The sequence below is a fragment of the Astatotilapia calliptera genome, chromosome 12, assembly GCF_964374335.1.
Source record: "Astatotilapia calliptera chromosome 12, fAstCal68.1, whole genome shotgun sequence".
Taxonomy (NCBI): Eukaryota; Metazoa; Chordata; class Actinopteri; order Cichliformes; family Cichlidae; genus Astatotilapia; species Astatotilapia calliptera.
Window position 1 is genome coordinate 13,826,662 of NC_137433.1, and position 25,610 is coordinate 13,852,271.

The 25,610-nt window shown below is 39.5% G+C and overlaps 1 long non-coding RNA gene across 1 annotated transcript; it reads left to right on the plus strand.

The window, feature by feature from the left end:
• The first annotated feature begins 293 nt into the window (after positions 1-293).
• LOC145432277 (uncharacterized) lies at positions 294-18,638 on the plus strand. The gene is made up of 3 exons (XR_013912560.1): positions 294-680; positions 1,361-1,464; positions 18,436-18,638. It is a non-coding gene; the product is annotated as an uncharacterized LOC145432277 (long non-coding RNA).
• The last annotated feature ends 6,972 nt before the right edge of the window (positions 18,639-25,610 follow it).

Genomic DNA, 25,610 nt, shown 5'->3' on the forward strand with positions numbered 1-25,610 from the left:
CAAAACAGTAATTTTAAGGGCCTGAACACTAAATCATTTAGCTAAAATATGTTTATGCACTTCATACAGCCGAGGGGAAAATATGTGTTTGTCACTATTAAACGATTGCTTTTAAATAATTTGTATCTGCAAGTTAAGAGAAGGGTACATCACATACCTTTCAACTTTTGAAATACTCAAGAACAGCCATGACCTCATCTCCTCACTTCAGCAAAGAGAAGGGTGAGATCAGGTTTGAGATGTTGTGGACGAGCTGCCCTCAAACACAGGATGCAGGCAGGGTTGAAGTGCTGTCCAGGCCTTGGGTTGCTGATTGTCTCATCTGTCTTGGCTAAGTCAGCAGGATGTGACAGCCGCCCTCTCTCTGTTACCCGCTGACCACTGGGCTTGGCATTCTCTCCACTCACCTGCCCTATCACCGCCTCCACCATATCTCTATCCTCGCCTCACTCTCACCTCAAAGTCTTCGTAGCGAGAATGAGGATCAACGCCTTAGTGTCAAAGAAGAGGAATGTAGGCTAACAATTCCTGGCTGCGGGCTTGCAAGTATCGGTTCCGGGTGCTGACTTTGGTTTGTTGGTTTTTGATAGAGGCTGACAAAGTGACAAACCTTGACTTCAAGTGTAACTGACTAAACAGACATAACTTACTTTATTTCAGAGATCTCGCTCAAGGAGAAGGTAAGAGCTTGTTTTTGGTATTTTTAATTGCATTTTGAGATTATGTGCATTGCATAGTTAAACAATGAGTCCCACACAAACGAGGCAGCTCTTTCTGGCTTACCAAGCTACTACTTAATTCAGTTGTTCTGAATATATATATACAGGAGGTGGGGCGTGCTTATCTGTACTGAGTTGCAAATCCACATTGTCACAATGATTGTGTCTCCGGATGCCGACTGCGTCATCTTGTCTCTATGGCCGGCACTCCTAAAGAAGCTGTATGTCAGATACCTGCCTTCCTGAGTCACTGTTGTCTTTTTTAGTGCAGGATGTCAAAATATTATTATGGTATGTCACGAATTATTACAGAACACCAGAAAGCATCTTTTTGGGGGGGTTACTTTGTCAGACAGCTGTATGTGTCACCTGAGTTTAAAGTCCGTTTGATTTTATCTGCATGTGGTCTATCAAATTTGACAAAAACATACAGCAGCTGGTTCCTGCTGTGTTTTCCCAGTTCGGCTTTGTCACCAGGTTTATGTTTATGAGCTGAATTGTATTTCACCTCTCAAAAGCAAAAAACAAAAAAGGAGTGGGGGGGTGTAGGGGATGGGGTTGATATTTTCATCTTAAGAGCTGAAGTTGTGATTTTTTGGGTTGTTTGTTTGTTAGTTTTATTTTTGTGCGTTTCATTACAGCTCCTTTTTACTCGCCACTCACTACAGTCCTGATCTCAGACGTGAAGCAGCGACAAAAGCTGGCTCGTCAGGGATAACAGATGAGCGCAGATGAACAGTGTCAGGTAAAGTGCTGTGAAAGACATTTAATGTGTTTTATATCAGTGTGTCTGAATTGTCCAGGAACACTTGAATCACTCAGTGTCAGCCAAATACGGCATAATGAGACTCGCCTTCTCTCATCTGAAGACACATGTCTCACTGCTGTCACTCAGGCTAACGGGGGGGAAAGGGCTTTTCGAGCCTTTTGAAGCACACAATTGTGTATGATAGTAGCCCGCTTTAGCATCGGGGATTGCTCGTGCGGGATTATTTCATTAGGAGGCTCCCGGAGAGAGGACAGAGGTCACAGTTTGGAGCTCATTCAAACATCTGGAGTTCGGGAACATAAATTATTAAATGAGGCGGCAGTTTGGATTGAGACTCCTTACGGTTTTTCACAATGAACTTAGAAGTATTCAATTTTAAAAAGCCTGAAAAAACAACATTTCTTCACTATTTTTTCTTACTTTTTTGGGGTCTGCCAAGCTTGAGTTGTTTGGAGTGGGATATTAGTGTTGACTATTAAATACTTCTGGAGTTCTTCTGTCTATGTTATTGTTGGGCTTCTTTTACTGCTGTGTCACAATCTGGCCAGACAAAAGATGGTTTGTTGTGGAGCTTTTTTTCCCCCTCAATTTTTCTTGGTGTCTGTTTGGAGATCTCAGAGTTTCCTCCATTTACGCCAACACAAACTGTTGGTAGGTACGGTGCACTGGTGTGACAAGCGGTAAGGGAGAAGAACATCAGTATGATGTTGGAGTCAAGAGGTTGATGATGGGAGTGGCTCCACCTTGCGCCATAGCCTCGTTTTAGCTGTCACAACCAGCACAAAAAAAGCAAGTTTGACTGGAAGATAGAAATCTCTAATTATCCCCACCTGTGTCCGTCTACAATGGGAGGGTCGAGATGAAGCCATTAGCTGTCTCTCCACTGGCACCACCAAGAGTTTGTATACATCTGTGTCTTATTTTCTTTTCTGGCACAATGAGTCCAGCAAGCTAAGCAGGCATGACCAGATTTGGCAAGTTCCAATGACTTTGGCAAAGTTAGACAAGGAGGAAGCGGTGAGATGCAGAGAGGGGGATGAGCTGGCATGGACTCTGTGTTTGCCTTCTCCCATGCCTGTTACTTGAGCTGGGTGTGTGGCTTGGAAAGAGGTGCTGGGTCGGTCAGAACAATTCACAGAATACCGAAGGAGACCACTACAGCAGGGAAAGTTGCAGGGAGAAAAAAGCAGTGGAAGAAAAAGGTGACTGAGTTGGTTTACAGTTGTGTAGATCACAGGCAGCAGAATCCTCCCAGCTTTTTTCAACTCGTGTGTGCATAAGTGTGCTGTTTAAGCTTATTGGGGTACTTAAGCTCATCTCCCATTTGACTCATAGCACTTGATAGAAAAAGGCTCAATGTGATTTCAATATTGTCAGTTTTGATTAGCTGAATCAAGCCTTTGTCTGGCCCAGCAAGTGTGCATGTTGTCAAAGCTATTTACAAGCAATGGCCAGATATGAAGCCCAGACTATTGCGGTCATGTAAACAGCCACATCTGTTTGAACCCACCTGCTCCCTTGTGTTTACTGGGCTCTGTAAATAATGAAATAAGTCCTTCTGAATAAAAATATTACAGTGGCATGGACTTTTGCTTTAGAATGACACAATAATTAATCAACGCTATAAACAAAAAGCTGCCAGGAATTGCAAATTTATAAATAAAAGTAATTTAAAAAAATGTCCATGCATCCATGGTGTGTGTGTTTTTTTTTTTGTTTTGCTTTGTTTGTTTTTTTCTGGCGCACCTAGACACATTCATTCATTCAGACTCTCATTCATTCATTTCTGCTCTAATTTATTTATATATGAGTGTTTGTTTTCACTTTAGTCCCTTGAACCTTGCCACCCTGTTTGTGACACCCGGGCTGTGAGTGAAGACGGAGAGGCAGGCTGGTTCAGAATGATCACTATCATTAACATTCATGGGGGGTTCACTTATCATCCCTGACTGGAGGGACATGGCAGCCATTATGAGACGTCCGCAGGTGGAGTGCCATGATACATATTGCATCTTGCCACAATGGATTTATGTATTCAGTAGCAAAAGAAAAGTCTAATGAAAAAATACAGAAGGCAATCCTTTATTTCTCGCTCGGCTTCAAGTGAGGCCACCATGTCCTGCGATGAAGAGCGCAGGGGAATTCCAGGGCTGTACGCGGACCTGTCACTCATGCTGCGCGCATGCCACACCACTATACTTCACATTATGGACAACTTTTACCGGTAATACATTTGTGCTCCTAACCCTAAACATAACTCTTTAGGACAAGGTCTTATGTGTTAAGCATAGAGATGAATCATATAAAATGACGTTTTTCTTAAATATTGGTCAAACACAATAGAGATTTACTATGTTTCCAGTTTATGAAGGTTGCTATTCCAGAAAAAGTAGTTAGCTTTTTATAGGGCCTCAAGAGGAATGCTTTTGTGCACAAATATGTGCACAAAACTGCTTTTAAAGTAGCATGACAACATTTTGTTTCCTTTCGTAGATAGCATTAGCTGTCTAAAATAAGAGCAACATGGCTGCCGCGTAACAACACGATTCCAGACTGGACAAATAAGATTAAGAAAGCTCACGATTTAGGTAAAAAAAAATTTTTTAAAATTACACCTTTTCACAACCTTCTTTCACCTGCAACAAAAACTACTCTTCCATTTTCCTGCTGCATCTTCCAGGCCGTCAGATACTGCCTTTTTGGGTTGGGTCAGATGGATGATCTGATATCCTCGTGTTGGTGTTGTTCCCAGACCATCATGAAAATGTTGTTCCAGGTTCAACATTGCAAGTGACCAATCACATTGTTGTGACGTTATTCTTTTGCGCGCCAAGCCATTCGTGCATTTATGAAATTCCAATGTTGCAAGGACAATATCAATTCTGCTTACTGTTTATTAAAGGGTTACGGTTAGGGTTAGGGTCAGGGTCCGTTGATCGGGGGACAGAGGCGGTTTCACGCAGCTTTAGTACAGTTCTTTGTTTTACGACGGTTTTTCCCGAAGTCGCAAAAGTATGACGTCACAACAATGTGATTGGTCACTTGCAATGTTGATCCTGGAACAACATTTAGTATGATGATCTGGGAACAACACCAACACGAGGATATCAGATCAACTGGGTCAGACATGTCTGTCACTCCCAACTTGGCACATATGGACACTTAAGAACCCCTTTGTATCCCATTTAAATGTTCAAGCATCATTTATCAATACCATCAAAACCTGCCCAACAAGCGGTTGGACCTGCAACACTTTGTAAAAGTCTTTATTCTGTATTTAGTTGTGAATTAACTAAAATTCCAGGGGAACACAAGTTTTGGTGACCGCCGAGTTACGAACAACAACAATGGTTAAATTTAATGTGTGAAAAAATTGAATGTGATATAGCATTCACATAATGATAATGCATGAATAACAATGTAAGAACATAATGTCTACAAAATCAAAAAGAATTGGGATTTATAATAATTCTTGTAGAAAACAATACAGATGTCAATAATTGCTGTATGTGTGACGATTTTTGTGCAAAGCTTTGTTCAGTTTGGCCCATCTCTGAAGGAGAAGATGGGATAAATACAGACATTTATGAATATATATATATAAACGCTTTTAATATTACATAAATATTTTAGCCTACAATCTGCCCTGAACAAAATTTAATTTAAATATTTTTAGCATCTAAACCTAACTTTAAATTTACTGGTTGAGCATCATTTATCAATACTAGCAAAAACTTGACCTACAGGTTCTTCCTAGTATTGATAAAGTGGCCATAATGTGGCTTTTCCCAGGCCTGAGGTGCTTTTTCAAATTCTTCCTTCTATATTTACTCATGAGTTGAATAAAATTCCATCATGCATACAACTTTTGGCTACCATTAAGTTACGTACATTGAACATAACACATGAAAGGAAGGCAAAGGGATAATGTAACATGAGATGATAAATGAAAATAACATATACCAAAATAAAAAATTAAAAAAATGGGCCATTTACAATAAATCTTACATTACATGAAAATTTTAGTGCATGGGTTTTTTTGTTTTGTTTTGGGGTTGTTGTTGTTTTTTTGGGGGGGGGGGGGGACATATAGACACCTAAGACTAACCTTAAATTTACCGGTTAACCATCATTTATCAGTACTAACAAAAACCTGTAGGTCGGATTTTCCTGAACCTACCCAAGTATTTCATTAATTTGTGCATCAAAACCTAACCAGAGTGTAACAGCAAACATAAAACAAGCATGTGGAAATGAAACGACTCAGAGACTGAAAACTAATCAGACTGGACACGAATCACAGTCCACTCAGCGATGAGCATGTGACTTATTTAACCCTTCTGGCATCCTAATGCAGACTCTGCTGTTTAAAAGATGACTGTCAGCTCATGCTGTATTGCCTCAGACAGTACATCAAGGCCGGCCATTTATGCCAAAGGACAACTTGTGAGTAATTTAGAGATGCTAGCGGTATCTGACAGAATGGCAGCATTTGAGGAGAAATTGTTGGGAGAGTCCCGCTGGGTAATGATACCAGCAGAGCACATTTGGCTGTACTCTTGTGTTTTGCTACGTAGTGAGCACACCAGCAATTTTCTGTGTTGGAACCAAATTTTGACACCGACATATACAGTAATTTAAATGTCTGTTTGTTTAAAATATATAAAATTGCCCAACCTAACAAACAGTTTTTTTCTTTATTATTCCCAGTTTGCCCCAGTATTCACCCAGCAGTGATGTTTTAGCAAGAAAATCTAAAACAAACAGTGTCTGAACTATTTATGGTCAGTAGTATATGTGCTTCTGATGTTTATCCTGAATTTAAAAAAATTCATTTCACATAAACAAATCACAAGGAACATCCCATTTTGAGTAAACAAAACAGCAGGGACAGAGAACTATTCCATGATAGATTTCTTTATGCTTGATTAAAGACACAATTCCTATCCTGATATTTCCTTGAGTAAAAAGGCTCCCAGACCAGTAATAACCTAATTGGAGAGAAACCTCTAACTAGTGTTGCTCCTCTGTGTCCCTGTGTATAAATAGAGTCCATAATGGACCAAGGTGCGATGCCATCATTCATCTCTGCTCAGAAACACTTCAGGTTCGGGTCTTAGCTCATTTTCCTAATGATGCTCTTGTTTTAGGTATGTTTTCACTTTAAGGTTTGTAAGATTCCAGCTTAATGGACACTATTCATCATGGACTCAGACCAGTTCACCCAGCAAACTTATTTGACATAACAAATTGCCAAAATGAAAGGATGCTCAAGCAGGTGGATATTTCAGACCAATAGGTAAATTTGTTCTTATTGTAAAAATAATAATAACAATAAAATAAAAAGCCAGTTTCCTGCAAGGATTTTGCTTCTCTTGTATGACAATTGCAACATTGCTGCCAAACAAATCTGTCATTTCATAATGTGCTTAACGCGGCTACGTGAAGTGCTTTTTAATTTTAAATGTTAATTGACTAAAAGAGGACTTCCAATTCCACTGGCACCATGTAATAGGAGGTTTCCCCAAAAAAACATGGAGTCTTCTGGGAAGCATATCCCACATGATAGCCCCCGGTTATGCCATGCTTTTATGTGGTAGATTACTCCCTGGCTCTGTCCCAAAAAAGGCTGCTTTTTAACCACTGCTTCTCCCATTTGCCTCGGGATACTCATGGGCTGGCAGGTTGCACAACACATTACCATCCTGCAGCATCTCTTAAAACACATTTTAGCCCTGAAACACAGCTGGCATTTTGGCCGGCTTTGCTGCGCTGGGCACGGAAGGACCGAACATCAGGATGTTACAGAGAAATTAAAATGGAACCTAGTTGTAATGATGTGAGCAGATCCGCAATATGCTGTGATGTCAGTGCACTTCTCATTCCCGACACATCCTTTGTCAGAACTCAAGAGCAAGAGCAGGCTTCGGTTATTGCAAGCTAATTTAGAAGATATTATACATTTGTGAAAGAGCGGGCTCAATGTACTGCAGGGCGTGAGAGAGTCTTCACATGCATGGTCGACCCTGTGAGGATGAGTGTGTACTACCCCATGCCAAATTCAGGGTCTGTGCGTAGAGTTATGTGTTGCTAAACATCACTAAGATCCAACAGCCCAGTGTGATGCCTTTGGTTTCCAATCTCATGCTTCACGCCTGCTGCCCCTCTATCATGGATTCTTATTTACAGGCAGGACCCTCACTGAATCCCCTGAGGAGCAGATGATGTGCAGGTCTAGGTAGGGACCCTATCCCATGAATACTGTCCGTATCACTATGAATGCAAGTCAAGAATTCCAGTAGGCGATCCGACCAACTTCTTTATGTCCAGAGCTGTCAACCATGAAATATTTTACAGAGAATTAGGTTATCTTAGGGTAGATGTGCATTGTCCATTGCAGTCATAATCTAACCAATGGCATGCACTAATTCTATTTCAATTTCCTATCTGCTGTGTTTTTACTCTAACTCCAGTCCCCATTCCTTCTCTTTTAAAAGCATTATAAATTATGTGCTATCTTTAAACATGCCCAAAATAAAATGTGCAGGACAATGAGGCAGGAAATATGAGCTGTCCGGCTCATATCCATGTCATCAAGATGACTAAATTCAAAAGCCGCAGGGAAAGCTAATTGTGCATTGCTGGTCCAGAAATACAATCTTCTTCCATTTTTCTTATTTTTTCCCCCGTTTCAAAAGACTATATAGCCTGCACTCTCCAGAAAAAGATAGGTTAATCCTTAGAAGTTAATGCACAGGCTCTCAGGCATTTGTCTTCCTGAACCATAAAAGGGTGAGTGAGGCTGGCACTGCACAAATGTAGTGGAGATGCATACTGAAGTCCTCCACTTTTCCAATGGCACACAGAGTATTCAGCATTCAGATGGATGTAGGAAGTTTGTGGAAGTAACCTGATGCAGTGGGCTAAAGGTGGATATCCTACTATGCTGCAGCCCGCCACCTCCCATTGTCTTGATAGGGGAGCAAGAGATGTACAGCGGCCTCAAATGGAGGTGGCATCTGGTGCCCAATTTGTCATGCCTGAATTACCTAGGAGCTGATAAAGGCTGAAGTTTTAATAAAAGTTGGGAGCAGCAGATAGCAAGGTGAAGGACACTGATGAAGTGTCTTGGGGCCTATTTCCAGCTAGAGATAAGAACCTACAGAGAGAGGTGGGTCGAGGGTCTAGCACGGTGTGATAATACGCTGATGCTGTGGAAACAAAAAAAAATAAAAAGTGCTGTTGAAATGCAACACAGCACACATAATGGAAAAAATAATAAATAAGCAAATAAATAATGATGATGATCTAAACGAGGAGAAGCCAGGGTGGAGGCTGTGGAGTCCTGAAGCGTCTCTGCCTGTAATTTGGCCACCCGCCAGCAGCCATTGCTCACCCTCAGCTGCGACGGCAAGCTCCAGATGTGCCAACGGCACGTTTTGGATTTTGCCAGCTGACTGCACCGTTTGATAGCCCGCTCTCTGGATGCCCATCACCGGCCGCAGAGATAGAATTAAATGATGATGATCTTCCCACAAGTTGGGTGAGGAAACAACGCATATAAATCTTGATTTCATCTCAGCGTGAGAAGTCTTTATCCATCATCACTCTTAATGAACAAGTCATTAGCTGCGATGAATGGCGCTCTGGGCTCCTGCTCGCCACTGCTGCTTTTGTTTGCAGCTTTCAGGGGCAACTTCCTGTGCCCTTTGAGAGGGTCAAACTCATTTCTCCAGATGTGGGGTAACCTCTCTGCTCCTGGGGTGGCTGCGCATCCATGTACTAAACAGGGCTGGGAAAAATGAGCATATACTGAGAGTTTTTATGATTTTTTTTTTTTTTGCCATATTGTCAGTTCCTCAGCAAGTCTCTGCATGCCCTCTCATCCAGAGAAGCACATTAGCAAACTCGGTGGCCGCCTATTATGGTAATTTTATGTGCACAATCCACGACTTGATGCAAGCTTGCTATGTAAACAGAAAAAGGCTTTTTCATTGTACGGTAATAGAAAGCTACCGAGGAGATGTAAAAACATGCTGGGCTGCGCTGCTACACCGTAACACAAATATATACCAGCAACAGCGTGACGCCGCCACATTTTTTTTTTCTGCTTCTGTATCTGCAAACTCGATCAGTCTTTCATGTGAACTGATAATTCCTCCGTTTGAAATGAACGAGCTGTTTGGTGAACAAGAGTTGTTGAAGACAAACATTTCCCGGGAGCCTTCATTTTTATTTACAATCACCGCGCCGCTTAAAGCCATTGTTAAAGAATTTAACAGTGTGAACCGTACCCCCTCGGGCTACCAGAATCTAAAACACTTCCATAAAAGTTGGATGAAATTGTTGTGATCTTCTCCTCCGCCTTCTCCTCTGAAGTACAACAGTGCTTGAAATATGAAAAAAGGGGAGGCATCAATCAGGCTGTACGGCAGTAAATGTGAAGAGATAAAGGTTGACACGCGATAATTGAAAATATCTGCCGCTAATACACCAGAGTCTGTGTTTGTATTTGAACATAAAGGGGAAGAGTGGCATGTGACTTTCCTTGTTAGTGACAGCTGCCATGTTCCCCGGTCTACGGGGACGTAGCACACTGGAAGATTCATCTGACTTCTACAGTATGTCTGAAGTTCCTCAAATCCCCCGAGACACCTCTTTACATGTTTGATGATGTTCCTGAAGAGGTTCCAGCTGAATCTTGTTCAGAAGTTTTGCGCCTTGAATTCCCTGAACATTTAAGTCCCAGAAACAAGAGAGAGCAAACACAGAGTGATTGTGAATTTGTGTTACGGTTTTACTCATGGGATTATTTCTGCTCTTTTAAGGCAACGTTACAATTTCTGTTTCTCTAGCGATCCCAACAAGCAATGTGGTTTTCTAGTGATGACTCTAATGTCGTCAGTTGACGAAATATAAATTTACTGATGTTGTGGATGCGCCCTGTATTTATCTATGTTTCCAGTTTCAACGCACGCTCGCAGTATAGGTAGGAAGTGAAATACCCATTACTGCATGTGTCAGTGTCATAAACAATAGCGTCGACTCCTCGGAAGGAGGCAGGGCGATAATGGAGGCAGTGCATCAATGTTCAGCACAAGGTCTGCAATTCACACGAGGAGAACACTCACCTGAGCACCGGGAATGCTGGTTGTAGACGGAATTAACAGTAGCAGATGTGTAGTGGAGGACCACTTTCTAAAATGAGCTCTGTGCGCGCACTGGTTAAAGGGTCAGTTCACCTGAAGTGTAAAAAAAAAGTACCTAATGGTATTAGAGCAAGTAGATTCACAATTGCTGAGTTTTTCATTTTCAACAGCTTCTGAAAAATTACCCGTCACATCAATATAATATTAGCTCCAGGGCTCAAGTATAAATGGACAATTGACCAGAAAGCAGTTTCATACCCAGTGAGGCCTGTTCCCACATTATTCCATGAAAAATTAAGCAGATAGAACATTTGCAGTTGAATCCAAGTGTTGAACTTGAAGTTGGTAGCAGTTCACTGGACCTGGCAATATGAAGCCCAAAGAGATGGTGATGCAAGGAGGCCATCAGGAGGCTGACAAAACCAAAATAAGCATCATCAGACAGATAGCAAATATTTGTGAGTGGTCAAATTCTTAAAAAGATGAGTCCACCAACAATTTAATAACACCAAAGGCTGAGAGACCATCAAGGACAACTGAAGGAGATGATCGCAGGATTCTTTGCTTGGTTAAGAAAACACTCTTGAAAAGTAAGAAATATGATTGTCAAACTCTGCAATCAAGGTTCATTTATTTTTTAAATCCTTATAAGTAAAATTGTTTTAGTTTGTTTGAGCCAGTGAAATGGGAGACTGTGTAAAAATGGCTGTATTTCCTAAACAGTTACTGCAGTTCTTTTGGAAAACATCTTGAGTTAAAGTCCACACTTTAATCACAACTTGATTGCTTAATTTGAAATCCACTGTGATGACGTACATGCTGTTATTACTGTTTGTGGAGTGACTCTGGTTGAACCCTTATATAGAAGCTTAAATTTGGGGAAAATACTCCAAAATGTGTATCAGATGCATCACACTGGTCCTGACAGTCAGAGTCTGGATGGCTCAAGAGGGAAACGAGGTTGGATACAAACGAGCTGCTTGTAAACCACTATTTATTTTTAAATAATGGTGAAAGTGCAGTTTGTGGTTTTACAAATTACATTTCTGATTCATCAAAGGGAGGCTTAATGCTGATTTGTTGTATCTCTTTTAGTAAATATATCTTAAAGAATGAATCCATGACATCGCCAAGCAGCTAATATTTGTAAGATGGGCTGGAGGAAAACATTTAAACAATGTATTATGAAACTATCAAAGGCTTAACAGCATGTACATTGTTGGGGATATTGCATTTGTTTTGATCCACCATTACTCTCAGCATAAGTGCATCCAAACTCAGTTTGCCCATTTGATAATAAATAATAGAAACAGAAAACTGTCTACCACATGCTTAAGTATATAAAGTAGTTATATAGGTCTTTCATTTCCTATGATGTGATGGTCCTTTAGGCAGAAAGAGCAATTACTTGAAAAAAATGTATAAATAAAAAATTGCAGAGGGGCTTTGCAATCTAAAGGCAAGCACATGTTGTAGTTTCATGTGTGAAAGGATTCCTGCATGAGACCGTGTATGCGTGCGTGCATGTGTGTGTTTCTGAGTTGACTAGTCTAAAAGAATTGAATCACTTAGGCCTGGAAAAAATTACTTCTCTATCATTATGAGTCTGTTAATAAAACCAGTTTGGCTACATTTGAACTCCTTCCTCACTCACAGAGAGGAAATCATACAGATAACATGTAAGACAGTAACAAGGAGGTACTCATGTGATATAAGCTGGACTCGCCTTTGTAATTTTTTTTGTACTTAAGCTCAAAGCAATCAGATACGGGGAGGTAGGTAAACATGTGATTAATGTGCGTGGCATACTCTTGCAAAAATTGCTTTCTCACACTGTTTTTATGAAGAGCAAATGACCCAGAAGAACCCTAAGGTGCAGCTTTTAACATAGCGGGTTAAATTATGACAACTGCCAAAACAAAATATCCCAGAATGCATCTTTATGATTCAGTGAAAAACTGTTTTTAGAAAGTTCGACAGCATTATCAATGAGCAAAGATAGTGCTGCCTGCTCAGGGTGTCTCTTCACTTTGACCCCCATGTCGCTCTTCCACCTCGTTGGTCATATTGTCAACCATTTCGTAGTGCACTTGGTGTCCTTGAGTTTTGTTTGGTAGTGAGGAGAAATTCCCAAAGGACTTCTGTTCTTCTGCCCCTGAGACCAGTGTCCCAGGTGTGGTTGCTAAATATTTTACTATGTGTTGACTAGTTACAGGTCATGCTGGTGTTACTACCAGAAATTACTGAGCTCATTCTACTGACGCCAAACACATAAGGCGCAACTTTGGCAAACTTCTACAATGTTGCCATCTCTTAACTGGGAACTAAAATATATATATATATATGTTTATACATAACCATATATTGTCTAAAGTATATACACACATACACACACACGTACACATTTTAAGAAATAAATGTTTTTTGGCCATCTGGGGCAGCAAAACAAGAAAAATTGTTCAACCGATGTGTTTTTTAGCACAACATGTGACAAATGCCCACTATCCTCCCTGTCCACATATTTGGTTTGAGAGAAACATGGATCATAAGCAGCTAAATGTTTGTTTTGTTTTTGTTTTTTTTACCAGAGTAAAATACAACCAACAGAATGAAATACGTACAAAAGATCCTCAGCTTAACTGAGTTAAGTAGCTTGTCATGCTTTCTTGTCCTTTGTCATCTGCTATATAATCATTCTTTCTAACCATGTGGATTCTGATTTCGATACAAAATGATGTAATAGCTCATCTGGCTAATGAACCATCACAGTTCCCAGGTTACTGTAAAAAAGGAAGTAGTGAAAGAAATTCTTTTCACATTTTTTTTCTGTATTGCAAAAGCTAACGAAAATTAAAATCCATTAAAAAAAGACAAACGTAACCCTGACCATTAGCACAGTTGGGCTGAAGACTCATTAGCCAATCATTGCGTGAAACCTTCGTTCAGTTCAGGGGCGGAGCGTGGGGGTGGCTTACTGGGCTTAAGCCCGGGTTGTTTTGTCAGAAGCCCGGGGTCTTTTGGAGTGTAATTTTTTCATAGCTAGATGCCTGGCTGACAACTGTATAAAACAAAAAGTACACACAATATTCGAAGCACATAGTGCACACTGTGGGAATTTACGACTGTGCGTGAATCCCCCCTAATATTGGTATGATCCGAGCTCAGGCACTAAGCGACTGAGCGAAGGGGCGCGCGCAGCTGCTGCCTGTGAGTGCGCTGTTGGAGAAATGGAGCCAGCCATACTAAGGAGAGCTTAAGTTTGACCAGGTACCAAAGCAAATCATTCGTACTGTACAAATAATGTAAATATGACGGTGTATCACAAAAGATTGATATCAAACTGATCACTTGACCAATATTACGTTACTCGCTCTTCAAGTGAATCAACAAATGGCGAAATGAAAAGCCGAACAAATGCTATTTTTTTAAAGAGTCTTAGCTTAAGTGTGTTTATTTCATATTTTCAGTTCTTACCCTCCCCGACTAAATCGGTTTCAGTTATGTACTGAAATATAAGAATGGACATTAGAGGGCTCTTTCAAAGAAAAAACTCAGGTAAATGTTATTTTATATATTATGCTTTGTATGTTGTTCAGTATATTTCTATGCAAAACAAGAGGGATTTCAGTACACAGCAGGATATTCACATTTGTAACCAGATATTTACATACACTTTATGGAGAAAACATAAAACATTTTTACTGTACAACATCAATTTAGAGTAAACTTTTGTTTTAGATAAATATTGAAATATCTTTTGAATTAGTTAAATGTCAGAATAAAGAGAGACAGAGCTGTCTATTTTTATCACTTTGATCAAATTTAGGAGTACATGTACACTAAGTTTATTGTTAATTAATAAGAAAACTGCAGGCGATTCCATTCTGAGCTGAAGAAGCTTCTGATAGGTTAGTAGAGTCCATGTGAGTAAATTGGTGGCACACCTGTAGATGCATATAAGGCAAAACACAGAGCCTGTTTCTGTGACATGGGAACATCAAGAGATGTCAACCAAAACACCAAGAAAAGAACTGTGGAGCTCCATAAGTGTGGCTCAATTTTGAATACAATTTGGTGCCATTTGCAATTAAGAAAGTTTCTCTCTTTACTCTTAAAGTTAACAAATATGTTTTTTATATTTATCAATCTAAAAAAATGAATATTTAGTCTGATTTGATGTTACAATTTAAAAAAGTGTTTGTGTTTTGATCTGAAGAGTACATAAATATGTGGTTTCAACTGTATATTTGATGATTGTCAGCACAAAGAGGGAGAGAGAGGAGAATGAGGACAGAACAGATGAACAAGAGCAGGTGAGACACACATGTTAGTCAAATGGTTGTTTACCAAAAGTATCACCGTATCATAGGTCCTCATGTATCTCGTACCTAGTGTTTCTTTTTAGGTTTGCTATTTTTCAAATTCTACATTTATTAAGTTATACAAGGCTAAATAATTATATAAACTTTTCTCAATCTAAATAGTGGACATTGGTAGAATTAAAAAAATAAGTGTAATACAGGTCTATGATGATTTTTAGTGCTACTATCATCTAGTTCTGATTCTGGTTCTGTCTTGGTTAAATCCTAAGTAGTCCTGATTTTGAACTGTTGTAGTCCTGTTTTAATTCCGGATCAGTTTTGGGTCTGGTTGAATTGGGGTTTAGTCCTCGTGTCTTGATACAGCCCTGACCTTGTTCTGCCTTGCTGCTTAATTAAAAAACTAGTTTAAGGTGTCCTGCACATGTGATATATATTTTTCCCTATATGAAGTCATTCTTTTTTGAACAAAACTCAAAACAGAGCCTATTAATCTTTCAGTCATTTCTACCCCCCCCCCCCCAAAAAAAAAAAAAATCCCACATGCATACTACCCTTTAGGGCTAAGCCCCGGGTGTTTCAAATGTCTGGCTCCACCTCTGGTTCAGTTCTGATAAATACTGTAGGAGAAGTTGTGAACTGTGACTGAGTGAATGAGCCTATCAGTCTTTTGACAAGATGAGCTAGAAAAAAAGGAGCACAGCTTCCATGGCTTCTGTTTGGTTCTCCACCAAAGCTGTAAAGTCAATTCAGAAATACCCTAAACCTTCATTCTTCAAAGTAGCCATCAAAGCTCCTTTGGTTACAAAAGCAAGTCCAATTGTATAGAAGTGCAAGTAAAAATGACACTAATTCTCATTCAACCTTTAACACTTTGCTAATGAGTTTATGTTCCAAGTCGCTGGTTTTAAGTTGGAGTCATTACAACATGATGTTTTTAACAATGGTCAAAAATGTTGGTTTTAGGGTGGGCCGACCTTGTGATTTACAAACCGCTTATTAACTTGTCAACATGACACGAAAGGTTTTGAAACACCAAGATGACAATAGCCAGAAAGTCTCAGACTAACCAGTCTGTGATGTCATGTTCCTTATGTCCATCTTTTATATACAGTCTATGGGAAAACTGTATGCTTTTACTGAGAGTTTGATGGCACAATGGCCCCAAGCTGCAGGTTCGCCCAACCCACACAGTTATTCCCTTCGTTTAGGTGAATGTAATGCAGCTGGTGTGGGTGTTGTGGGAGAGAAAGGCAGAGCGTCACGGTGATGACTGTGGTCTTGTCAGTAATTCAGGAGATCAGATGACACTTCAATAGAAAAGCCAGAGTGTGGGGTGGAATTTGAAAATTGAGTTGACAACACCAACCATAAAGGCGTTATGGTCTCTGGTATTGGTCTCTAAATGGCTGTTGATTCTGTTGTTGAACAATGTGCTCGAGAAAGATTGCTGCATGAAACTGCAATATTACTACCTCTTGCACTTAAAACTTTTTGGCTTTAATGTTTTGTATGTGTGTGTGCATGTGTGTGTAATTGAATAACAGAAGTCTCAGCAGATGTGAATATAGTCTAAATGTTTCTCTTCAGCTCGGCCTCTGTAGCTTGATAAATGCTCATATTAGGTTTTCCGTAAGTCCTCAAAAAATAAGTCAGAAAATGGCATTTTTATTCTTTAAGACCATCAAAGAGCAAAATTGCATGCAGCTTACAAACCCGCCATGATGCAATATTTTTAGGAGTTGTGAATGAGCTGGATTTAAACAAAAGCAGCTGTGGTTTAATGTTAACATTGTACTGTCCTGTCACTATTTCTGTTTAAAGCGTTATTTTTCACCCTCACAGTTCCGTCTGATTTAAAATGGTTTAGAGAAACAGTCTGCAAATCCCTCTTGAGCGGATTATAGTTGAGGTTGGAAAACTTGGGGCAGTTTCACGCGCTTGCTAAATTGCATAGAGATCAGTGAGTCAGAAGTATATAATACTTTAAAAAGGGTTGGGGTTTTTTTTTTTTTCTTCTTTAAAGCATGGCTGTAACTTTGTTGCTTCACTTTACTGAATTTTTTAGGTTCTAAAACATATCGTCTCCTTATAATAAGCATTTGCAATGAATAGCAAACATATATTTTTTAGGTATACATATATATATATTTGTATTGTTTGTAGATAGATATGCTTAAAATCCCAGATCTGGAATAACAGAGCTGTGAGAATGTACTGTGAGGTGTGATTTTCTAAAGAAATTGTGTCAGCATCTGAAGAATGCCTTTGTGTTTCCAAACCTGGCTCTTTAACACACATTTCAGAGGAGGGCTGTCAGCTTATGGCATATTAGCTGGATGGGTTCGTTTCCCATGGGACATGAGAGGCTAGCTTGGAGGGATCCCAGGGTAGAAATGGAAGACACACTATGTGAATAGCTTTACTCTGTCATTCCAATTCGGCACAATAAAAATCAAAAGCAGCTTGGCCACAGACCGTGGCTTCACCTGGAGCTTTCTACAGTACAGTACCAGCCTCAGACACAATGAAAAAAATACTGCTGTCAAGACTCATTTTATACTTTATAAAAGGAGCTATAATTGAAAAACAATCACTTCCTGCATGACAATTCCTCATAACTCACACACTGCATTTATGGCAATCCAGAGCACAGTGGTGTTTGCAGATATATGCTATCTCAAACAGCACATTATAATTCTGATGGCTTGTGTATTGAAATCACTTCATGTGCATAACGTAACCAATTTAATATTGCTTAAGTCTAAATAAATGCCCTTCATAGTATGTGCTAATGTGTAGTAAAAGTGCGACATGTCCTTTTGTTGTTTTTCTGGAAGCCGTACTTTTTAGCAGCTGCTGTTTTCTACATTGCTGACTGACTTCAGTAAAACAACCTCCGCCACGCTACTTGCCCTTATGGACCCAGAAAAACATGAAATCAATACTGTATGCATTTCAAGCAGGAAAATTCTTTTATTGAGTATACTGCTTTATAATGGTTTCCATTATTGACATCTGTGAGTTATGAAATAAAACCTAATGCAATGAGGATGAGGAAAATAGCATTTGAGGCTTTTTATTGGATCAATTTAAAGTCAGCACACTGCATTCTGATGACAATAAAATGCTAATCCTGACCAGTATTTACAACATCAAAAAGTGCTGTGTTTTCAAAAAAATGCTAAAACAAGAGAATTTGAGCCATAATGAAAGAGTCTGCAGGTGTGTCTGTCTCGATTTTTCTGGAAGGAATTTTGACTGAATTTTGCGAGATGATGTGGCCGGCCGATTTTTACCAAACAGAGATCAATGTAGGACGTTTCACAAAATGGTTTTGGGGTAGAGGACATGATCATATAATCATATTACTTCTTGGACACAACCAAACCAACATCTTGTAACTTTTAACACAGTTTTCATATATGCTCTTTTTTTGTATCTATTAATGTTTATATATATTCCTATTTTTATTTCAGATTTTGGCCCTGATTGGCATTTTGTGACCAAACCTCAAAATCATATTGTGAGTATTACTGTTCGTTTATAATTAAACATAATAATTATGTATTTTTACACACATGCATTCAATTATTTTATTTATTTATTTATTTACTAAGCAATAATCCCAGAATTAGAAAAAAAATGTGTGCTATTGATGCAGTCATCTGAATCTGGCTGATCTCAGATGACCCTTCCTCTTTACTCCACCACAGCCACAGCCACCCCCACCCCCCTTCGCCCCTTCTCCCCTTTCTTATCCATTACATGGGAGCTGAATGATGGTGATTTGGTTGAGGCCCAGTGAGTGCCTGTAGAAAATTGGTTGGTTGATAAAAACCCTCCTATCAAAGGGGGCTACTTTCTCATTTACATTTAGATGAGTATTGATTATTTATTTACTCAGTGGAGTGGGATTCTTTTCCAATCTTATCTCTCGTCTGTGCCTGTCACCTGGAAAAAAAAGAGATAGAGTTCTTGACACCGCGCTAAGATAACGGCATTTTGTAGAAGCAGATAAAACTTGGAATGGTGGTCTCTGCTTCTTACGTTCCTCCTTTTCCTCCTACCCGATTTTGACGGAAAAGGGAAAGTTTGGAAAATTAAAACTGATAGCCCTTGTTCAAAACATTGGGGGGCAGGCAGTGAAGGAATCTCTATTTGCAGGGGGAATAAGTCAAATTGGCTGTACAGATATGGTCAGGCTGCTTCCACGGGGAGAAATCTTATTCGAGTTGTCTTAGTAGTTTAGTATTTCTATCACACATAATATAATGTTGTTTCATAATTGTAACAGTAAACAATACTGTACATTTTATCCAACAGTGTGTTTAATAAGAATCTATTACACAGTGCGGGAGTTACATGTGATCCCAGCGTTTGCAGGCTGTGTGGAAATGAAGCCCCTGGACGTGTCTGTCATGTTCTAAGTGCTAAACTCTGGTGATGTTTGGGTGGTTGAGCTGGGGATTGGTCATGCATTGCCAATGAGTCTGGAGGCTTGTGGCAGGGTGAGGAGCTTTGTGAGACTGACTAAAGGTGTTTAGGGTGGGAGGTGCAGCATGTGGGTGCTCTGTAGGAATTGGGAACCCCTGACAGACCCTGCCTCTTCTTCTCAGCTCTTTGATGGAGAGTGAAGAGTCTCTTGAGGTGGCCTCTGTCAGCTCTACTCCTCCTCAAAGCAGACACGCGGCTTCGGCACAACACTACCGCGCCTTTCTCACCCTTCACCCCCCGGGCCACTCCCAACCTCTCATGGTCACTTTTCATCTCCTCCGTCTCTGCACAGAGGATCTTGCCACATGTAAATGGACTTGTAAGCACTCTATTTTGAGACCACCTAATAGGAAGCTTGCATATTTGTTGACCCCAGAGTATATCAAGGTTGGCAGTACGTTGTAGTTTGGCACAGTAAGCAAAGCTACACTGCCAATGACTCTTCACTGCTGCCTCACTGAAGGTGACTTATTATGCTGCTCAAGGATTATACCCCATTTTTCTTTGTTAGCCAGTCAGTCATTAGCCTAGTTACACATCTGGATCCCCACAGCAATTTAAGAATATGGAAGGTTCCTCTAAAAAAAAAACTAATTAGTCCAACTGGAAAGGAACATCTTGTTTTCCTGCACCCCTAATGGATTGGACCAAGGTCTTTTGAAATGCAAACCCATCAAGGAGATGCCTGAAAACAGCCCCTAACCCTGCCCTGACTGTCTCACGATGAACATACTGCTAACATGCTACTAGGAGTGAATGCAGCCACTTTATAAGAAAATACATTACAAGTAATAGTAATACTAGTTACATTATACAGAATTTTTACAGTGTTGTTGCGCAGTCACTTGAAATACAACAATAACCCTTCAGTTGATTCTTCTAAATTAAAAACATTCATGTATAAAGCAATAAACAGTTGTGGTAGCAGACAACTTTAATAGTAATAGTAATAGTAGTAGTTAGTAGTAGCAGTAAAATTGTTGCGACAAGCACAATATAATAACTGTAATAATAATGTTACTATAATACACCAAATCTCAGTGTGTCTGTCCATTTGTCAAATTAAGTCCAGCAGCTACCCACAAATATCTTATACCCCTGAAGGTTCTTATCTATATCAGAGATTTTGACATCATTATGTTGCCTAGCAACATCTTACAACCTAAATTGATAAATGTTTAGCATTTATGTGCTTATAACCCCTTTAAAAGCACTGCATTGTTTTAATTTCACTGACGTAATTAAGCCATTATCTAATTAAGAACATGTTATGTAACAAATTATATGTTATTATCGCCTTACCTGACAACCACCTAATGGCAAAATGAAATTTATATAGTAGAGTAGGGCTGAGCATTGCAGAGGACCCACAAAATGAAGTAATTTTTCCCACACAGAATTTATTAAAAGGTTAAAAAAAAAAGGATTCATTATTATATTATTATTTACATCCTGTAAGAATAAAGCAAGGTGTTTAAACTTGTTTGCCCCCAATTTTTATTTACTTTTTTCTTTTAGTAAGTAAAGAAAAAAGTCACCGCAAATACTTTTGGATAATAATCCAGTTTCTAATGGATGAAAGTCTGCGTATATATCTAGCGTTGCAACACTGAAAAAGAAGGAAGACAAAGATGCTTTATAATGTTAACTTATTAAACCTTTTTTGCTTCTTGATATTGCACATATAGGTTATACTATCACATAAATGAGACATTGTAGAGCATTGTTGTGGTTTGCATAAAGTCCACAGCTGGCTGTAGTAATGTTGCTGTCTAACAAATCGGGAGGATATTGATGTATAAACCTTGAAACTACTCCTTTTTACATGCACTGCCCACAGGAGAAGCAGCATCAGAAGTGAGTAACATGAACATACATATAACATCCTGATTATCACGGTAAAGCGTCTTCTCATCATTTTATTTTATTTTGTGTATAAATGCAGCTATAAATCAGTCACAACCTTTAAAAAACATGGCTGTATGCATTCAGCACACTAACTCATCCCGATCTCTTGGACTGAGTGTGTGCCTTGGCATTGTTACCGAAACTCTCAAGGAAGGGAAGTGAATTGGTCTATCAGATTTCCAACAACAACATCGAGTGAATGGCAAGGTAAGTACAGCTCAGACTTGGTTAGCTCGCTGATTAGATGACAAGCTGTAAGGTTCGGTCAATCAAGTACGCTTCAGAACTGCTCATTTAAGGCTCTCGGTTTGAAATGACGTTTTCAGCTATCCCCACAGGAGAGAACAAATCCAAGAAGAGATCTCATGTTTCTATTTTTTCCTTGAGCTTGTTGGTACGAGAAAGATGGGGCCAGGGAGTTTTCTCCTACATTTCAAATTCAGCAGAAGACAAGGACCACAAAGTTTACCTAACAACACCTATACACAAACTTAAGACTTTTAAAGACAGTAGTGTTTTCTAAAGAGGTCTGCTGTATCCAGTATCCATTCTTATTTTGACATTGTTGATTCTACTATAATTAAATGTTCTTTTTTATTGAAGTTTCATCTCCAGCATTCATCTTTTTCTCCACATCTGCTCACTTTTCTTTAATTGCATGTTACTTTTTTGGTAATAACTCCCTTCAAGGCTATTTGTGTGACTACACTTTTGACAGGTAGCACTACAGACTTGGATTCTTGCTGCCAAAGTTTTCACGATCCAAAAAAACCTCACCTTTTTTTCATGACTCCCACAGCTCTTTCTCTTTCTGCAGAGGAACAGGGCCAGAGGTTGAGAGGAGGACCTGTCTAAGGTCTGGCTACATCTGCCAGAGCTTCCTCCCACCTGTCTGATGCTGCTGAGATTTATGTGGCTGTATAGGAGGAGGGCCAATCCAGTGTGCCAGGCCATGTGTAGGCTTCCTTTTACGCTGACAGTTGTGTGTATGATACTGTAGCTGGTTTCCAGTGAGGCCTGGCCCAGTGTATCTGGAATCTGTCATAAATGATAGCTTGAAAAGGTTAGGACAGTTCAGGGAAGATAAATGGTGAACTGGGAGGACAGCTGATGTAGGAGCACAAACACTTCAAGACGATGGAGTGGACTGAGGCCAATCTCCCTATCCCGCTCGGCTGTGGTAGTTCCTCTGCTGCGACTGCGGCAGATGGAGGAAATCATCCATTGTTTGCTCCACTAACAGAAGTTTCTACAGACCATTCATATGAGCCACTCTATTACTTTCATCAAAACAAATGATAAAGAATGGTTATTAGGTTCTCACAATGTCTTTTGTGTAATAAAGCTTGTTAACTGCATTGTGCAAAACAAATGGGCAGAATAATCAGTATACTTATTGACATTGTGTCATTTCTAGTTAGAGCTGGAAAAGGACTCTCACTATGGCTCCGGGCTTTGCCTTCTATCTCTCAAGAGGAAAAGCGCTAATGGCTTCTGAAAGCTGGGATCGAAGGAACTCATAAAGCTCTGTAGAACGACACAAAAGGAGGAAGAACATTATTAATCCTTTATTTTTTTATATCGGAATTCATGATGTTCTGTGCAATATAGCATGCAAGCCTGAGACCAGTATTATGCTGCATCAAAATAAATGATTGCACAGGGCTGTTGGCGTAAAGTTTAAAAGTGAAAATAAACTTTTGTCTGGTTTAGCTCCCAGAAACAGGAGCATCATTGTGACGGGAATAATTAAGTTACCGGCGCTCCAGCATGGGTCGGGCCCTCCCGACGCTTGGAAATAAAACACTGTTTTTATTGTAATTTTTAGAAATGTTATAATAACTATTACTGTTGGATGATAAAATGGGTGTTGACAGACTACTTTATTTCACCGAGCTTGTATATATTAATATGAACCATCAGAGTTTCTGATTTAATATCGGAAACATGGTAGCTGTATTATCATTTAACCCCTTAACACCTAGTGTGTCATGTTTGATACATGGGGTTTTTGTGAGTTTCTGAGACTTCAGGGGGTGTTTAGTGTGAATAATGATTTTTAATGAATCCAGGACATTAACACAGTGTCATTTATAATGACTTTTTCATTGCACGCTAATGTTCAGTCCCAAATATCATCTCTCTTTGTCTAATATTTGAATTTTTTTTTTTTCACGTTTCAGCATTGATGGCCAAACTGATGCAAACGCTCGAGCGCAGATAAATGAGCTAAAACCACTTTGTCACAATGGAAAATGAAACTTGGCGCTGCATCTGGCCAATTATTGATGCAACAATGTGTCATTTTTATACCAAGGTTCTTATGCAGATGTAACAGACTATTTATAAAGTGCTAATTAGTGAACTTCAGAGTATCTGATGTGGTCAGTTAAGTTGTTAAACTGCTTGCCGTACCTTCACATTTAACAGAAAGACGTGCGGGTGGTAGAAATAGCCTCAGCTAACTCTCAGTGAGCAAGAATGCATAAGCAGTTAAAATGTCAAACTATTTCTGGAAGATTGTGGTTGTGTTCAAGCTCACATAGTAGAATTATTTAATGTTTAACAGTCTCCTATTTTACATTTTCCAATAAAAGCTGATTGATAAATTTGTGAAGTGTCAGCGTGTGTGTGTGTGTGTGTGTGTGTGTGTGTGTGTGTGTGTGTGTGTGTGTGTGTGTGTGTGTGTGTGTGTGTGTGTTTGGGCTTTACAGGTCAAACCCACAGCATGTGAGCTGCTTTGTTTCCTCTGTTATTAAGAAATGATTGGCAGCTGTCATGTCTTCATCACTGCAGAGTGATATTTGTCAGAAGCCATCCCTTTGACAGAGGATCTGAGGGTCTTCTCAGCCAAGAGATGGCTTACTGCTTCAGTGCACTGCAAAGCATCACCTACAGGAGAGCGATGCCTGTAATCAGCCTTTGTCTTTGTCTGTGCTCATTCATATTAGATTCAGTCATATCAAGGAGCAATATACCTTGAGTTTTATTATTATTATTACGCAAGGCTCTTCATTGTATCATTTGCCCACGCTTTTATTGCTGCAAGAGCAACGTAGCATGTACCCCACATGGATTTTCAGTGATGATTATTAACTTGAATAGATTATTTGCGAGGAAGACAATATACATACCTGTAATCGGCTCCTGCGTCAAGCTGTTGTCTGATTTTTAATGACACATGCTTTATAATTTATTTAAAAGTCTATCTTTCACCACTTGGCTCTGCTAGGTGTTTATCATCATTTATCATCTGCGTCAATCCGCTCTCGGCTGTAAAGAACCATGCTGGGAGAACGAGTCTCTGCTGTAACTGTTGTTTTGTACTGGCTGCCTTAACAACCCAATCAGCTGGCCCCGCTCTCACTTCCTTCATCAATGCAGGCTCCGTAATGTATGATAGAGCTATGATTTATAATCCACGCTCAAAATTAAGCAGCATAAATTACTCTTATTTACTCTGCAGGTGATAAAGATCCCGTCAAATAATGTCACTTGAGCATAATTTTTATAGAACAGATGAAATTTGTTATCTGGGAAAAGCAGGTCAAGTTCATCAATTAAATGTCTGCTCTTTTTATTTTTTCCTCCCTTCGCTATAAACGGTCCGGTGCTATTTAAAATGATTGATTTTATTATTTCTTCATTTATTAAAGTACTTTGTGAAGCTGCGGCATGAGTAATCAGGACAACAGAAACTGACTCAGCATGAACGTCTTAAATTGGCATTTAGGCATCTTCGACTCTTGTCTCCTTTGTGAGTGTTTTAATCACATCCATTAGGTAATAGTGTTTTTGTTGTTTTTTGGGGGGTAAAAGTCATAAAAAGGGGCATTAACTCAAAGCAAAGCACAGATTTCAGGTGCTTTTATTTCTGTTAAGCCTTTGGGAAATGACTTGGTGAATAATATATGGAGCAGAGAGGAGGAGAATGATTTTAATAAATGTCTTGTCACTGCATCACGTCATTCCACAAATGGGACAAATCCACTTTTAACGTAATGCGCTTTTAAATTTTTTATTGTGTTTTATCTATGTATTCAAAAGTGACCCGCTGCGATGGAGACCTTAAGGGGTTAAAATATGTGCTACTTGGAGTGTGTTCCCCAGAAAAGGAATGAGGTCCCCGGGAATGTTTTACAGATAAAATAAAAAGAATCAGGAGAATGAGAGAAAGAAGAGAAGTTGAATATATATTTCATGTGATAAGAGAAAGATGAAGCGCGAGAAAAAAGATTCCATTACAGCT